Below are 14,872 nucleotides of genomic sequence, written 5' to 3'. Positions count from 1 at the left end.
ATCGATCGAATCGATCGATTCGATCTCGGTTTGGGTTCGGTAGCTACAGTGTTCGTGATGAACACGAGTGGTTGGAGGAGATGACAAGCGGGACTCGGTTGGCAGCGGCAGAGAAAGAAAAAAAAATAAGAAAAAGAAGAGGCTTGCGAGGTGGGCTGCGGCTGTGCGAAAATAGGCCGGCTTGCCTAGCTGCTGCATGCGGGGCGAAGCAAAGGAAATGGGCTGCGCGCTGCTGGCACTACGCGGCCCAATGAACAGTGATCTCCGGCTGAGCAATTATACTGAACAGGAGGTCTATTTGGCTAAACCAAAATACATATAGATTCCTGAAATCACCATAACACACAGTAAAATGTTACTACTAATATCGAATACAGTGAAATTTTTTAAAACACATATGCACCTTTGAAAAGATTATATTTTATGCAATGCAAGCACATAAAGAGCATTATAACAACTCTAAAATAACTTTGAGCTTCAACAATGCCAAACTAATTTATGTAAACTCCATAATATACTCTTAGCATTTTCCAAATATAATTAACAAGGGAGAAGTCATATTATCTCCACTCCAAATATATTGCCTTGAGTTGGAAAACACTTTTAATATTCATAAAATTTAAATAAGCATAGAAATCATGATGAAAAGAATGATCCTATTAACATTCCAAATTTTAAAAATTTGGGATGTTACAAATCTACCCCCTTAAAATGAATCTCGTCCTAGAGAATGGAGTTGGCTAGCAAAGGTTAAAGATGGGTACTTGATATAATCCATACTCCAAAGTTTCGAGGCTTTCTCATTGCATAATTCCAAATCTCCCTTGACACGACTAAATATGATGCATCAATGCTGAAAGAACGGTCACAATACTTGATCTTAATTAAGAATCTTACCAAAGACTGATGCATTATCTGGTCTTCCTCCCCTCGTGTGATTCACATGTCCACTTTCGAAGTGATCAATCTCCTTCTCTCCAGAATTCCCATTGTCATAATTCATTTTCTTCTCAGGATAGTTTGTTGAATAGTGTCCTGGGTTCCTGCATCTGTAGCAAAGTAACTGGCTTAGATCCTTCTTTGTGGGCGTCAAAAGGTCGTGGTTGTTGTTGCCATTCCTCTGACCATTGTGGTTGTGTCCATTGTTGTTGCGGTGATTATGCCCATCATGGTTATGACCATTATAAATGTCCACTCCAGAATCATAGTACTCAGAAGATGCTAACGAAATACGGTGCTTGCGTTGTCCTCCAGAGTTGAAATCTGTGTCACTTGCCTTCCTCTTGCGGTTCTCCACCTCTTGAAACTTGCCTTCAAGTACAATAGCCTTATCAATAAGCTCCTGACAGTTGTTGAATGTTGCCACTGTCAACTGAATACTCAACTCATCATCCAGACCTTCAAGAAACTTCTCCTTTCTACCTGCATCAGTGTTAACATCATTAGGGGCATAGCGCGCAAGATTATTGAATTCCTCTACATATGCATCCATAGTGCGACCTCCCTGGCGCAAGCTGCGGAACTCCTTCTTCTTCAGACTCATGGCACCAGCAGACACATGTGCGACGCGAAAACCTGCCCGAAACTGCGCCCAAGTGATAGTAGCAGTAGGATAAGTGACCAAGTAATTGTCCCACCATGCTGCGGCTGGTCCTTCTAACAAATGAGAGGCAAACCGCACTCTCTCTGCATCAGTGCAACCGACTGTCTCCAAATTCCTATTAACTGAGCGAAGCCAATCATCAGCCACAATAGGTTCAGGGGTGCTAGAAAACCTCCGAGGATTCAACCTCAAGAAACGAGTAAGGGCATCAACTGGGGGTGGTGGTGGATTCTTATTGTTGTTGTTGTTGTTGTTGTTGTTGTTGTTGTTGTTGTTGTTGTTGTTGTTGTTGTTGTTGTTGTTATGGTTCTGAACAAGTAACTGGATCAACTGAGTTTGTCCCTGAAGCAGTTGCTGCATGTATGGCGGTATGTCATTGTTGTTGTTGTCTCCTGAACCACTGCCTCTAGAGTTACGCCTTGGTGGCATATGATGGGTAAGCAGGGGTGAGATACAGACAGAAATAGGTCTAAGGGGAAAAACACTACCCATATGCGCATGATAGCAACTAAAACTTCAACAACAACAAAAACAAACACTAAATTCACACAAGTCACACAAGTCACCAAAACTATCCTAAAGTAATCACATCAATCAAAAGAGCACATATATGATCAATCAAAGCACCCAATTGCATAATACAAACAATCCACAAAATAAGACAACACGAAAAGCAATGACCAAGCAAACATATGACATACCACACAACACAAGCAAAACCTACAGGTAAGGTCATATCCACAAGAGATATGATATCATCATACTACCGCAAATCTTTATCGAACACAACTTAGGAATGGTGGTCTGCAAACTAAACTCCTTAAATAACACTAATATAATTTCAGGGGTCATCTATATTTGAAAAGTAAAGATATGAGTACAAGAGTATCAACTAATAAGTAGACAACAAGTTGTAAACTAAGTTTTTCACTCATATGGCTTTTCTAATCCATTTTCTAGGGTCACGACCTACAGTAAACACACTGCTCTGATACCATCTGTAACGACCTGAATCTGATAAGACTCGATGTCTCTATGCTCACTGTGCTAGTCCCTGGATCGACTTGCTAGCACACACAGTACAGATGAATATCAAATAATAAGTGCATCATTTAGTATAACGTATGATCCAGAATTTATAAAATATTACAAACTGAGTAGCACATAGCTAACTTATTCAATAATAACAGCGGAAAGGTAGCATAATCAACGATGAGTCCATCAATGCCCACTGGAGAACATGTTGAGTGAAGACTCGCGACCCTACCGTATCTCACTGATCATTTGAAAATCCTGCAACATGATAAGTTGCAGCCACAAAGGGTCAATACATTGAATGTATTGGCAAATCACACAATAAGATATAGCAAACCTACATCCACAAAGCAATGTATGACAAACAAAACACACAAGTTAGTTTGGAGAAGAATGTCTTCACCTACCTCCACTACCTGAACTCACAACCGACTCTAATTTACTCGCCCAAGATAACCCAAAGATTCTAAATAAACATGACAAGAACTTCAGAAGTATGTCTCAAGTGCGCTCTGTCAGTGGCGCATTCTCTAGGAACAATAGAGCGCTCTGCCAAGGACGCATTCACCTGATTTATGTCCCAAAAACTATACCTCGCCTCAAGTGCGCTCTGCCAATGGCGCATTCTCTAGGGACAATAGAGCGCTCTGCCAATGATGCATTCACCTGGTTAATAATCCCGAACCTACGGCTATAAACACTCACCACTTTCATGGATCACTCGGCACATGCTCACGTCTACCATAGCAAGTTGATCACACCATCACATACCACAATCGACAACAAAACATGGTAACATGGGATACACATACCAGGTCAAACATATATCATAGCATAAAACCACACATGCATAGTAGAATATAGGATGAGCAAAATCAAAAGTGCAAACTTGCCTTGAACGGTGCTGAAGTACTCTAACGATTAATTCCGATCCGCTTCACACTCCGGACAATCTATACGATTAATGGGGGCAACAATAAATAAACTATGCTCACATAACACTAAAATAAAGTAAACAACAACGAATTCAAACAAAAACTTAAATAATAGAAAAATATCAGTAGGTATATATTATTTACATGCTAGTAGGATCACAATGCAACAAGAATCAACTAATTTGGATCAACGGTTTAAAAGATATGGCCTCCGGAAGTTTGAATTCAAATTTAAACAACTTTAAATTTGAATAGTTCAAAAATGTAAAACTTTGGTTCTTCAATATTCTCCTGGTCACTACGAGTACACAGGCAAAAGAATTGATGAATTTGGAGTTACGGATCTCAAGATAAACCTAAATGAAAATATGATATGGAATCTGCAAAGAACAATTATGCAATGAAAGCGTTTTGGGAAGAACTGCCGCCGTACTGTGGATGTGCCACGTGGCGCATGCTGATTGGTTGGAGGGTGTTCGCTGCGATGGCTAAACGGCGGACGGCCACTAAACATCGCATACCAATTTGAGAGGGAAAAACAGAACATGATTTAATCTGGACCATTAGAGAGAGATCGGGCGGCTAAGGGTAGCTCACCGGAGAGGAACAGAGGCTGGGGCGGCCGGACTTGGACAAAACAGGGCGCGGCGGCTCGGGCGGCGATGGTGGCGCCTGCTCCGGTGGTCTCGAGACTCTGGAGGGTAGTGTACGGGGCGCGAAGCTCGGCTGCGGTCTCAAAGAAGTCCTGAGAGGCGTCGGTGGCGAACGGGGTTGACGGCAGAGGGTGGCTGGATCTCGGGCAGTGGCTGTGATCTTCGGATCGAGGTCCTTGCGCTTGGTTCGGTACTCCCCTGTGCGAGATAGTGGGTCAAGGCGATAGAGGAGATCAAGGCGAAATTAACAGGGGCAAGAGGAGGTGCTGGGACCCACTATAGGCGATGGAAACGACGACGGCGGAGGTCAGCAGCGGTGGACCTCGAGCGAGATCGTGAAATCAACCTAGGGCACGGGAGACTGCGATTTTGGCGAAAAATCAGACAAGCCGGACGTGGGGAGTATATATATGGAGGTGGGGGTGCAAAGGATCGATCGAATCGATCGATTCGATCTCGGTTTGGGTTCGGTAGCTACAGTGTTCGTGATGAACACGAGTGGTTGGAGGAGATGACAAGCGGGACCCGGTTGGCAGCGGCAGAGAAAGAAAAAAAATAAGAAAAAGAAGAGGCTTGCGAGGTGGGGTGCGGCTATGCGAAAATAGGCCAGCTTGCCTAGCTGCTGCGTGCGGGGCGAAGGAAAGGAAATGGGCTGCGCGCTGCTGGCACTACGCGGCCCAATGAACAGTGATCTCCGGCTGAGCAATTATACTGAACAGGAGGTCTATTTGGCTAAACCAAAATACATATAGATTCCTAAAATCACCATAACACACAGTAAAATGTTACTACTAATATCGAATACAGTGAACATTTTTAAAACACATATGCACCTTTGAAAAGATTATATTTTATGCAATGCAAGCACATAAAGAGCATTATAACAACTCTAAAATAACTTTGAGCTTCAACAATGCCAAACTAATTTATGTAAACTCCAGAATATACTCTTAGCATTTTCCAAATATAATTAACAGGGGAGAAGTCATATTATCTCCACTCCAAATATATTGCCTTGAGTTGGAAAACACTTTTAATATTCAGAAAATTTAAATAAGCATAGAAATCATGATGAAAGAATGATCCTATTAACATTCCAAATTTTAAAAATTTGGGATGTTACACTGCCGTGCTTTGCACCAGTCATCAGTGTTCTTCACGACGCTGGACTGTTAAATTTTTGCTCTGACATCTGTGATTGGAATGAAAAACGGATTCGTCAATTTTATGTGACGCTGCACATCACAGGAGATTCTGAAGATGTGAATTCATGGGTGCTGGACTGGATGTCTGAAAACACTCACTATAGTGCACCAGCTTCTAAATTGCTTCGTGCCTTACCACTTAGTCCTTCCCTTGAAGAAGCTCTTTGCATCTATAGTGAATGTAAGCTTACAAATCACTACATGCAGGTTCTGATGAAACCTTTGAAGCCAAGTCAGGCCCCACGAACCAAATTCCTCGTGAAGGAATTACTTTATGTGCCCAGAACTGTCTATCGTATTCTTACGAGGACAATGAGTCCAATCAAAGGCCACGACTCATCTGATGAAGAAATTGTTGGCATCATGAAGAATCTGGTATTCAACATCGTTCATGGCATTCCTGTCAATTATCACGATTTCTTCATGAGGACTCTGGCAAATGTTGCACTGTCTTCGTTTGAGCTGAAGCCTTATGCACCTTGGATTATGAGATTCCTCAGGACAAGGTCTTCACTCAACTACAAAGCTGATTTTCAGAATCATCTCAGCTACTTGCCCCTACTTGAAGTCCTCAAGCAGACCTATTCGTCAGTTGATGAAAAGGGCAAGGCACCAGCTGTTATAGATGAAGGATTTCGTCCATTGGATGGTCAGTTTCGCAAAGCTGCCTCTTATTCCACCAATGATGACTCTGCCACACATGACTCTGCCAATGCACCCAAGTCTACTCCTCAAGCCACTGCTCCTCGTGTGATGACTGATCGCGAGCTTCTGCTTAGTCTTCATCGAAAGGTGGATCGAAATCATAAATGGGTTAAGCGTCAGTTTGGTTCATTTCTTCACAACATGACTGCTACACACAATGCAGTGAAGAAAAACCATTACTACCTCCATGAAGTTTTCGGTCGCACCTGGGCCATTCAGTCACATCTGTATGGTGAAGACGATCTGAAGAAAATGGGTCTCAAGGAAGACTTTGACTGGTCTGCACCCCCACCGAAGAAATTCAAGAAGGTCAAGGTTCCTTCTCTGGTGGCCAGCTCATTTTCTTCATCGCGCGAAACCGATGAGAATGAAGACTTGGACGACACTGCGACAGGCCCTACTACAATAAACGACCCAACAGCGCTGGCGCTCCTTCATCAACTTGATATTATTCAGGGGCGTTAGTCCTCATATTCGATCCTTTTGGTCATTTGATGACAAAGGGGGCAAATTTTGAGTTAGTCTTCAAGCGGGTCTTTCTATATGGGCGTTTTTTTTTTGTTAAGTTACAACTCTCGTTCTTCCGAGACTTTATTGGATCGAGTTGTAAACTTAAACCCGATGGTGCTCTGATACTTTTGATATGTTTTTCTGCATGCTTATTCCTCATATATGCTAATGCACGCATGCTGAATTACATCAGTCACCATATTTCATCATGCATTTCAAATTCTTCACTGTTATATGTCAAATGCGTGTATGAATTACAAGATATAGGGGGAGATCTCCATGATTCAACTCTTCAAGTGTGCTTTGCTTCAAAAGCAAATTCCTCACTATGCACATCTTCAAGGGGAATTCTTCTATATCTTGCAATCAAATTCCTCAATATCAGTATTTACACTTCATATGTTTATCCCCATTGAAAACTTAACCTATATTGTCATCAATCACCAAAAAGGGTGGAGATTGTAAGTGCATCTAGTGCCCCTTAGTGATTTTGGTGTATTGAAGACTTATAGGTTAAGGGACTAATGCGTTTGTGAGTGTACACAGGTCTATAAGTCTATGAGGAGTTTGATATTTACAGAGAAAGTCGACCCCTAAAAATGAAGTTCTTTGACTGAAGACTTTGAAAGTGAATAAATTGGTGTGACCGTGAAGACTTGGTATTCATTCGAGGAACATGAAGCGTGAAGACTTTTGTTTTCGTAGTTTCATTTTCTCTTTCTTGAGTCATAGGAAACGTCGAGGAAATACTAAGGAAAAATTTTCGTGTGATGCTCAACTCAAAATCCTACACCTACCAATCCCTTCGAGTGAAGCCATTGGAAATCTCATACAGTCCAGTCATATTCTTCAGTGACAGAGACGAAGTTCTTTTGGTCTCTGAGGAATTTGTTCTGACTGAGGAGTTAGGAATTCGCGAGTAAGAATTTCCTACACAGTGAGGAACATGATAGCCCTGAGGATTTTGCTACTCAAAATTCCGACCGTTGTTGTGCTATGCGCCAGCTATCCCAAAATATCTATCCACCTAACGGTCATATCATTGAAGGGCATTTATCTCTTATCATGTCGGGCTGCTCTCTAGGCTATAAATATACGCCCCATACAACCACTAGCTGGTTGGCCGCTCCGAGAGAAACTGACACTTGTCATTTGAGAGCAACCCATCCTCCGAGGACTTTGAGAGAAAATCATCAAGTGAGGAAGAACCCAAACCCAAACACCTACAAACCCCAAGTGATTGAGCATCACTCAAGAGATTGATCCTGCGTGGATCCGACGCTTGTTACCTTTGAAGATTGTGCTTCTTCCAAACAGTTAGGCGTCATGGTCTAGAGCATCCAAGAGGAATTGTGGATCACCGAGTGACCAAGTTTCTGAAGGTTTGGAAGTCTCCTAAAGACTTACCACGAGTGATTGGGTGAGGTCTGTGTGACCTTAGCTCAAGGAGAATACGGTGAGGACTTGGTGTCCTGAGCTGCATGTTCAGGACTGGGTGTCTGGGACTGTGTGTCGTCAAGTTTAAATACTTAGCCGCTCCAACCAGACGTACAACTGAGACAGCAGTTGGAACTAGTCTACCAAATCATTGTCTTCACCAAGCTTACTGGTTCTATTTCCTCAACTCTTTCATTTCCTCATAACTATGTTGTGTGCTTGTTCATATCTGTGTTTGAAGACTTTGACTGAAGACTTTCTCAATTTCCTTAGTTCAATTTCTTCAGTCTGTTTGTCTTCATCCTGTGTTATCCTGTGATTGCGCTTTCAGTACTCTGTGCTTGTCTTCATTTCTTCATGATGACCATGCTTGTCTTCAGTTATGTTTACTTCTGAGTACTTATTCCGCTGCTAGTAGTTCTTCACTAAGGAATTTCCTCACCGGCAAATTCCTCAGTGAAGAATTCATAAAAATCGCCTATTCACCCCCCCTCTAGTCGATATAACGCACTTTCATACATCCAGTAGTAATATCCCCAACATTAGGCCCCAGATTGATTTGAATTTATTCATGTCAATCTTCAACACTTAGAAAAATTCCTCCTCTTGCACCTTCGCACGGATCTTGTAAACCGCCCTAACGTCATCCTCCAGAGTTGTGGTAAATCACCGTGATTTCATCTATTCATTGAAGCCGATGATGCATTTTATTAATGAGCATCCAACCATCAAGGTGACAACTTTATTAAATATCCATTTTTGAGCTCCTCGATTCCCGCGCCTGTCGCTTATCTCTTCCCCTTTATAAATAGGGCCGAGGCCCCTTTTTATTTTTCCTCCGCTGCCTCTTCGTCTCTTCTTCCTCCTCGCGACGTCCCTGCACCCGAGCGCCGCCGCCATCGTCGAACTTCGCCCCTGCCTCATCGTTGGCCGCTGCATCACCCTGATCGAACCAGAAAGCCACGGCATCTATCCGCCGTCCTGTGACACTGTTAAGCCATCTTTCCTTCCACCCTAGATCTTGTCTTTAGGGTTTCATTGTTCATCGGAGTTCATCGAAACTCCGATGCTATTCTTCTCTTTTCTTTTCCGTAGCATCAAATGCTAGTTTGGACCTATTATTCTTGCACGACCGTAGCCATAATCTTATTTTCCTCATTAGACTCCCCCTTTATATAGAGAACAACTTATCTGGATCTGTTGAATTGTTTAAACACCTGAAGTTTAAACCTGAATATATTCCAGTTTCTGTCATGCTTCAGATCTAAAATTTTCATATAAATCTGTGAAACTTGTTCCCCTTACTTAGGTATTTTTAGATCTGTACTCCTCACACAAATATAGGTAGTTTAACTTTTTGAAGTATGATAATCCGGCAGGTACCATTAGTCCCCTTTTAAACTGCCGATTCATTTATACTCCAGTTTAACAATATGCATATACCTCTGGTTCTGTTTATTGCTTTACCTTTCATAAACACTCTGTCGTTGGCGGTTTATAACTTCCTCCGATTTATCAATTTCACACGCTTGGATTCCTTTTTCCTCAACCTGTTGTACCTAATGCATCACCATTAATGAATCATAAACCGGCATTATTTTCTTCCCAGCTCTTCACTTTCAATGGCCAAACAGTTCTATTCCTGTAACTGGGTACCTTCCCGGGTTACTCAGGAGCAACTGAACGGAATGGTCAAAATTGGCACATTACAGAAGAAGAATGAGATCCGATGGCGAGTTCCTGGGCCGGAAAACCCTCCTCCCCCTGGAGCAGGTGAAATAGTGGTGTTTGCTGATCATATAGGCCGTGGTTTTAAACCGCCTGGATCCAAGTTTTTCTGGGGTGTACTTGCCAGCTTTCAGATCCACCCTCAGGATATTGGACCCAAATCCGTATCCAACATCTGCAACTTTCATGTTTTTTGTGAAGTGTATCTACAAGAAGAACCAACTGTCAAGCTGTTCCGGGATTTCTTCCATTTAAACCGCCGCACTGAATTCGTAGATGGACCCAATACTGAACTTGGTGGCGTCTCTATTCAGAAAAGGAAAGAGGCTGAGTTTCCTCATGCCAAACTTCAAAGTCACCCAAAGGAGTGGAACCAAACTTGGTTCTATTGCAGAGACACCTCCCCTGAAGATGAGAATCCTCTGCTGGGTTATCGTGCTCACCGGCTCTCTAATACTCACCCGCTTCTGCAACGACTAAGTGCCAAGGAACGACCCTCATACGCCCCACAACTCGCTAAACTTAGAGCTTTGATGGCCAACGGTTTAACAGGCATGGACTTCGTCCGTTGCTGGATATCCTGAAGTATTTTGCCGTTCAGTCGCCGCTCTGGCTTAATGTGTGAGTATACTGGTGATGTACAAGACTCCCAACGCCATATCAATATTCAGCTAACAGATGAGGAAGTCACCGAGTCTGTCAAGAAAATGTTGAATGAACCGGAAGCTGTCTGCAGCAAGACTGGGTTAAGCCCCTTTTGCACGCAAAACAAACCGCCCGCTGTAAGTATTGTCTATGCTTCCGCTTTACGCCTGATACTTTTGAACTGTGCAATATTTGAATAGCCTCTGACCATCTTTAAACAGGGTGATGATCCGTTCTGGAAAAAGAAATCTCAGGAGAAAGCGGTGAAGCCTTCTTGTCCTAAAACGAAAGCCGTCAAGAAAACCACAAAAAGGAAGGCACCTGAACCCATTGGTTTAGAGCTTGGTGACGACCCGGATGAACCGGAAGCAGAGGTAGAACTTGATTCACTTGGTTCACTTTTCATGCATCTCATTGAAAATGATATTTATCAGGAGTACGTTGAGGGAAGCCAAGCTGACGATACAGAGGTAATTATCCTTTCCTCCGGTTGAGACTCTCTGCCAACACAAAAAATCCGTCAAGTAGTCCGGAAAGTAAGATTTTCTCACCCTCTTGCTCACTTGGACCCAAAATTTCTTTTGAAGAAGCAGCAGCACGAGGCTCGCCGCACAACCCGGCACAGGGGCCAAAAGGTCACCTCGACCAGTTTACCGAACACCCCGGTTCGAAAACGCCGACCCGAGGTCTCACCCACTTCTGACACTTCTTATCCCAAGGCAGGCATTTTCCGACAACCTCTTAATCCGTTCGATTCGAATTGTCAGGTGACACCTCCTTCTTCATTCGGTGAATCCACGGCCACACAACTCCCTCCTCTTAAAACCATGGCTGGGTAAGTATTTTAACCCAATCTTTTGATGTTTCACACTTTATATGCTATGCTAACCTTTGCATCTGTTTTTTAGAGCCAAGGCCAGACCCAGTAAGAAGGCCTGGGTGAATAACCCGTCTGATGATCATGTGGTGATTGAACCGGAGCTGACTACGGAACCGGAAGGTCCAAATACTGAGGCCACATTTGATGAACCGGCCCCTCAAGATCATAATGTTGATGAACAAGCAGAAGTTGATACCGCTGTGCCACACGATAAACCGGCAAGTCCAATCCGGACTGATGACGGACCTTCTAGTCCAGTGAAGACTACTGACACTCCATCAACTCCAGAAAAGGCTGCTGGATATAAAGAAGATGAGGCTATCATTACTGGTATTAGCCACACCTCTCCTGGCCATCCTGTTGTATTGGCAAAACATAGTGCCAAAGAAGAACGTGTTGCCATGGAGAAAGGCAAGTGGAGCACGATTTATCAACCTATGCCCACTTCAGTGCTCAAGAACTCCACTCTGGCTTTCTAAACCGTCTGTACACAAACCGTGACTATGAAGCCGGTTTGGTGAATCTGATGAAGGAGGGCTATGAGGTAATGACATAACTTTTCCCTTCTTAAGTCCAATTGCAAATACCAACTCTAGTAGCCCCAAGGGCAGGTTTATGATAGCAATCATAAATCGGGACTTCTTAATGTCTCAACCCTTGCATACTTATCCTGCATATGTCAGGTGATCATTTGAAACAAACTGGTACTTTATCGTTGTATTCCTGTAGTTTTCATCTGTGTAGTCCCCAAGGGCCGGTTTATCTTCCCAAGGAGAACCGGGATTTTAACTAATGCTCCGATTTGAACAAATGTACATTAGCCCCCAAGTGCCAAAGATAATGTTTGCATTGTATTTGGGACTTGCGAAAATTTCTGATAACAAAGCAAATAGGCATTAGCCCCCAAGTACAAAGTGCATAACTTGTTATGCGCTTGGTACTTCAAATATATACATCCCACTGATGATATGTCATTCCTTTACAAGCTGAGCTAAGCAAAAAGGACTCCCAAACCGCTGATCTTCAAGAAAACAACAAGTCTCAGCAAGTGGAGGCTTCCAAAGCCAAGGAGGAACTGACTAAAGCCTTAGCAGCCATGGAGAAGCTGAAGGAAAATTTTAAGAAGGAACGTGCAGATTGGGATGCCGAGAAGGCCGCTTTAGCCAAGAAAGCCGAAGACGCAGAAGAAGCCCTTAAACCGATGGTTGAGGAACTGACCTGTTTAAAGTGACAAATAAATGCTATGACTTCTGATGTATTTGGAAAGCGCCCTCATCTGGCATGTTTCAAGTCCCCTTTACCTTAGCAATTACCGGTTTACTGGTGCACACAATACTACAGGGACCCGCATTACCCATCTGGGCTCCGATATGCGGATGAAGCTGAAAGCAGCCTACACCTTGATAGAACAATTGTATTCCGGATCCCAATGAACTATCTGCACTGCTGCATATAGCAGGCCTCCTCCATCGTTGATAAAAGAAACCATCGAGAAGCTGTCCATGTTGCCTTCCCGGCTGGAGGAACATAAAAAATCAGCTGCAAGGTCAGGCACATTGACTGCGCTAATCCAGGCCAAGGCATGCATTCCAGATCTTGAACCGGCAGATATCGGCCAAGGCTACCCCAGCGTGAAGGAAGATGGTACATAATTCAACAATGATGATCTCCGAAGGCTGACAAGGGAAATGCGGCCTATAGCAAGCAAATTGGCGGATTACATAGATCTATCTCAATATCAACCGGTTTATGATGTTGATCAGAAAAAATATCCTGCGCCGATTCATGATGTAGAGGATCTTGTTCCGCCAATCCCTAAGCATACTTATGCTCCTGACATTGATCCTTCCCCTCTTATAAGTGAAGAAGTTGTATTCAAAGCATTAACTGGAATCGATTGGACAACAATTGATTTCTAGCCACTGGGTAGAGAGGAGGAGGATACACCAACTCAAGATGATCCACAATCTTCAAGTCGTCCTGATGATGAATCTTGAACTGGAGGCCGGTTTAGCTGTCGCCATCTGCCACTTGTTATGGAAACAATTATTCATGGTGGGCATTTAAAGTGCCTTGTAATAGGCTAGTTCAAACACTCGCTGTTATGCCATTGAGCATATTTATTTTGCTTGATACTGATAACTCGCCATGCCTTTGGGATCTATTATATGCATAGTCCATTGCGACTTTTATTTAACTTGTTCCTGCATATAAGAACTTGAAAGTGTCCTAGTGGTTTACCACTGGACGGGTCATGATGCCCAAATATATATATATATAGCTTGGTGTATAACCAAGACTATAATGACCAGATATAAAATAGATGATACATGTGATATATCTTGTTGGATGTCCAACTGTTGGGATAATAAGGGTGATAACACCAATCTGGAGTATTGATGACTCCTTTCATTCATGTCGGTTCATATCAAAACCGTACTGGGTTATGAGAAACACCAATTTACTCATATAATTCTGGTAACTTCTAATCAACACCAGACCGGATCGAATTATTGCCGGTTTAGAACTGATCATGTACTGACAACTGAGCGTTGAAAGCCATGCCGGGTGGTGATATACATCGGTTTATCAGAAAATTTTCATAAATCCCTGATCAAAAGAGGTTATAACATTTGCAACAAATACAAGAAAAATATGCAAGGCTTTTCATGGGCTGCCAGGCCCTCTATCGAGGCTTTTCATGGGCTGCCAAGCCGCTAAGTTAAACCATTTTTCAAAGCCTTTTAAGATGGACCTCTATCGTTAACCAATCATCGTTTTAACTTTGACAAGTTCAGGGTCTATGAGATTGACTTGTCAAACATACGATGGGTCATACCAGGTTTTCCTGGACGGAGTGGCTTACTTAAAGAGGCAGGATAACCCGGGGTTTTAGGTGAATACACCTGGCTTCCAAGCCTGGCTTGATAGCCTATTACAAGGGTGCAAGCTCGTTGTTCTTTGAGAAGCAAGGAGCCCCCAAGTAATATTTGAGCTGTGCTCAGTGGGTACCTATGTTTGAGTTGTGCTTTTTGTAACAGACTCTCTTTGGTTCCACATAATTTCCTTTTTGGCTTTAAGCTTATCAAGAGGTGTAGCTATAGTGTAAATACTATTGGGGAACGTAGTAATTTCAAAAAAATTCCTACGCACACGCAAGATCATGGTGATGCATAGCAACGAGAGGGGAGAGTGTGATCTACGTACACTTGTAGACCGACAGCGGAAGCGTTAGCACAACGCGGTTGATGTAGTCGTACGTCTTCACGGCCCGACCGATCAAGCACCGAAACTACGGCACCTCCGAGTTCTAGCACACGTTCAGCTCGATGACGATCCCCGGACTCCGATCCAGCAAAGTGTCGGGGAAGAGTTCCGTCAGCACGACGGCGTGGTGAAGATCTTGATATACTACCGTCGCAGGGCTTCGCCTAAGCACCGCTACAATATTATCGAGGATTATGGTGAAAGGGGGCACCGCACACGGCTAAGAATATGATCACGTGGATCAACTTGTGTGTCTAGGGGTGCCCCTT

Source organism: Triticum dicoccoides, chromosome 2A, assembly GCF_002162155.2.
Source record: "Triticum dicoccoides isolate Atlit2015 ecotype Zavitan chromosome 2A, WEW_v2.0, whole genome shotgun sequence".
Lineage (NCBI taxonomy): Eukaryota > Viridiplantae > Streptophyta > Magnoliopsida > Poales > Poaceae > Triticum > Triticum dicoccoides.
Note: the sequence above shows the minus strand (reverse complement) of the source record.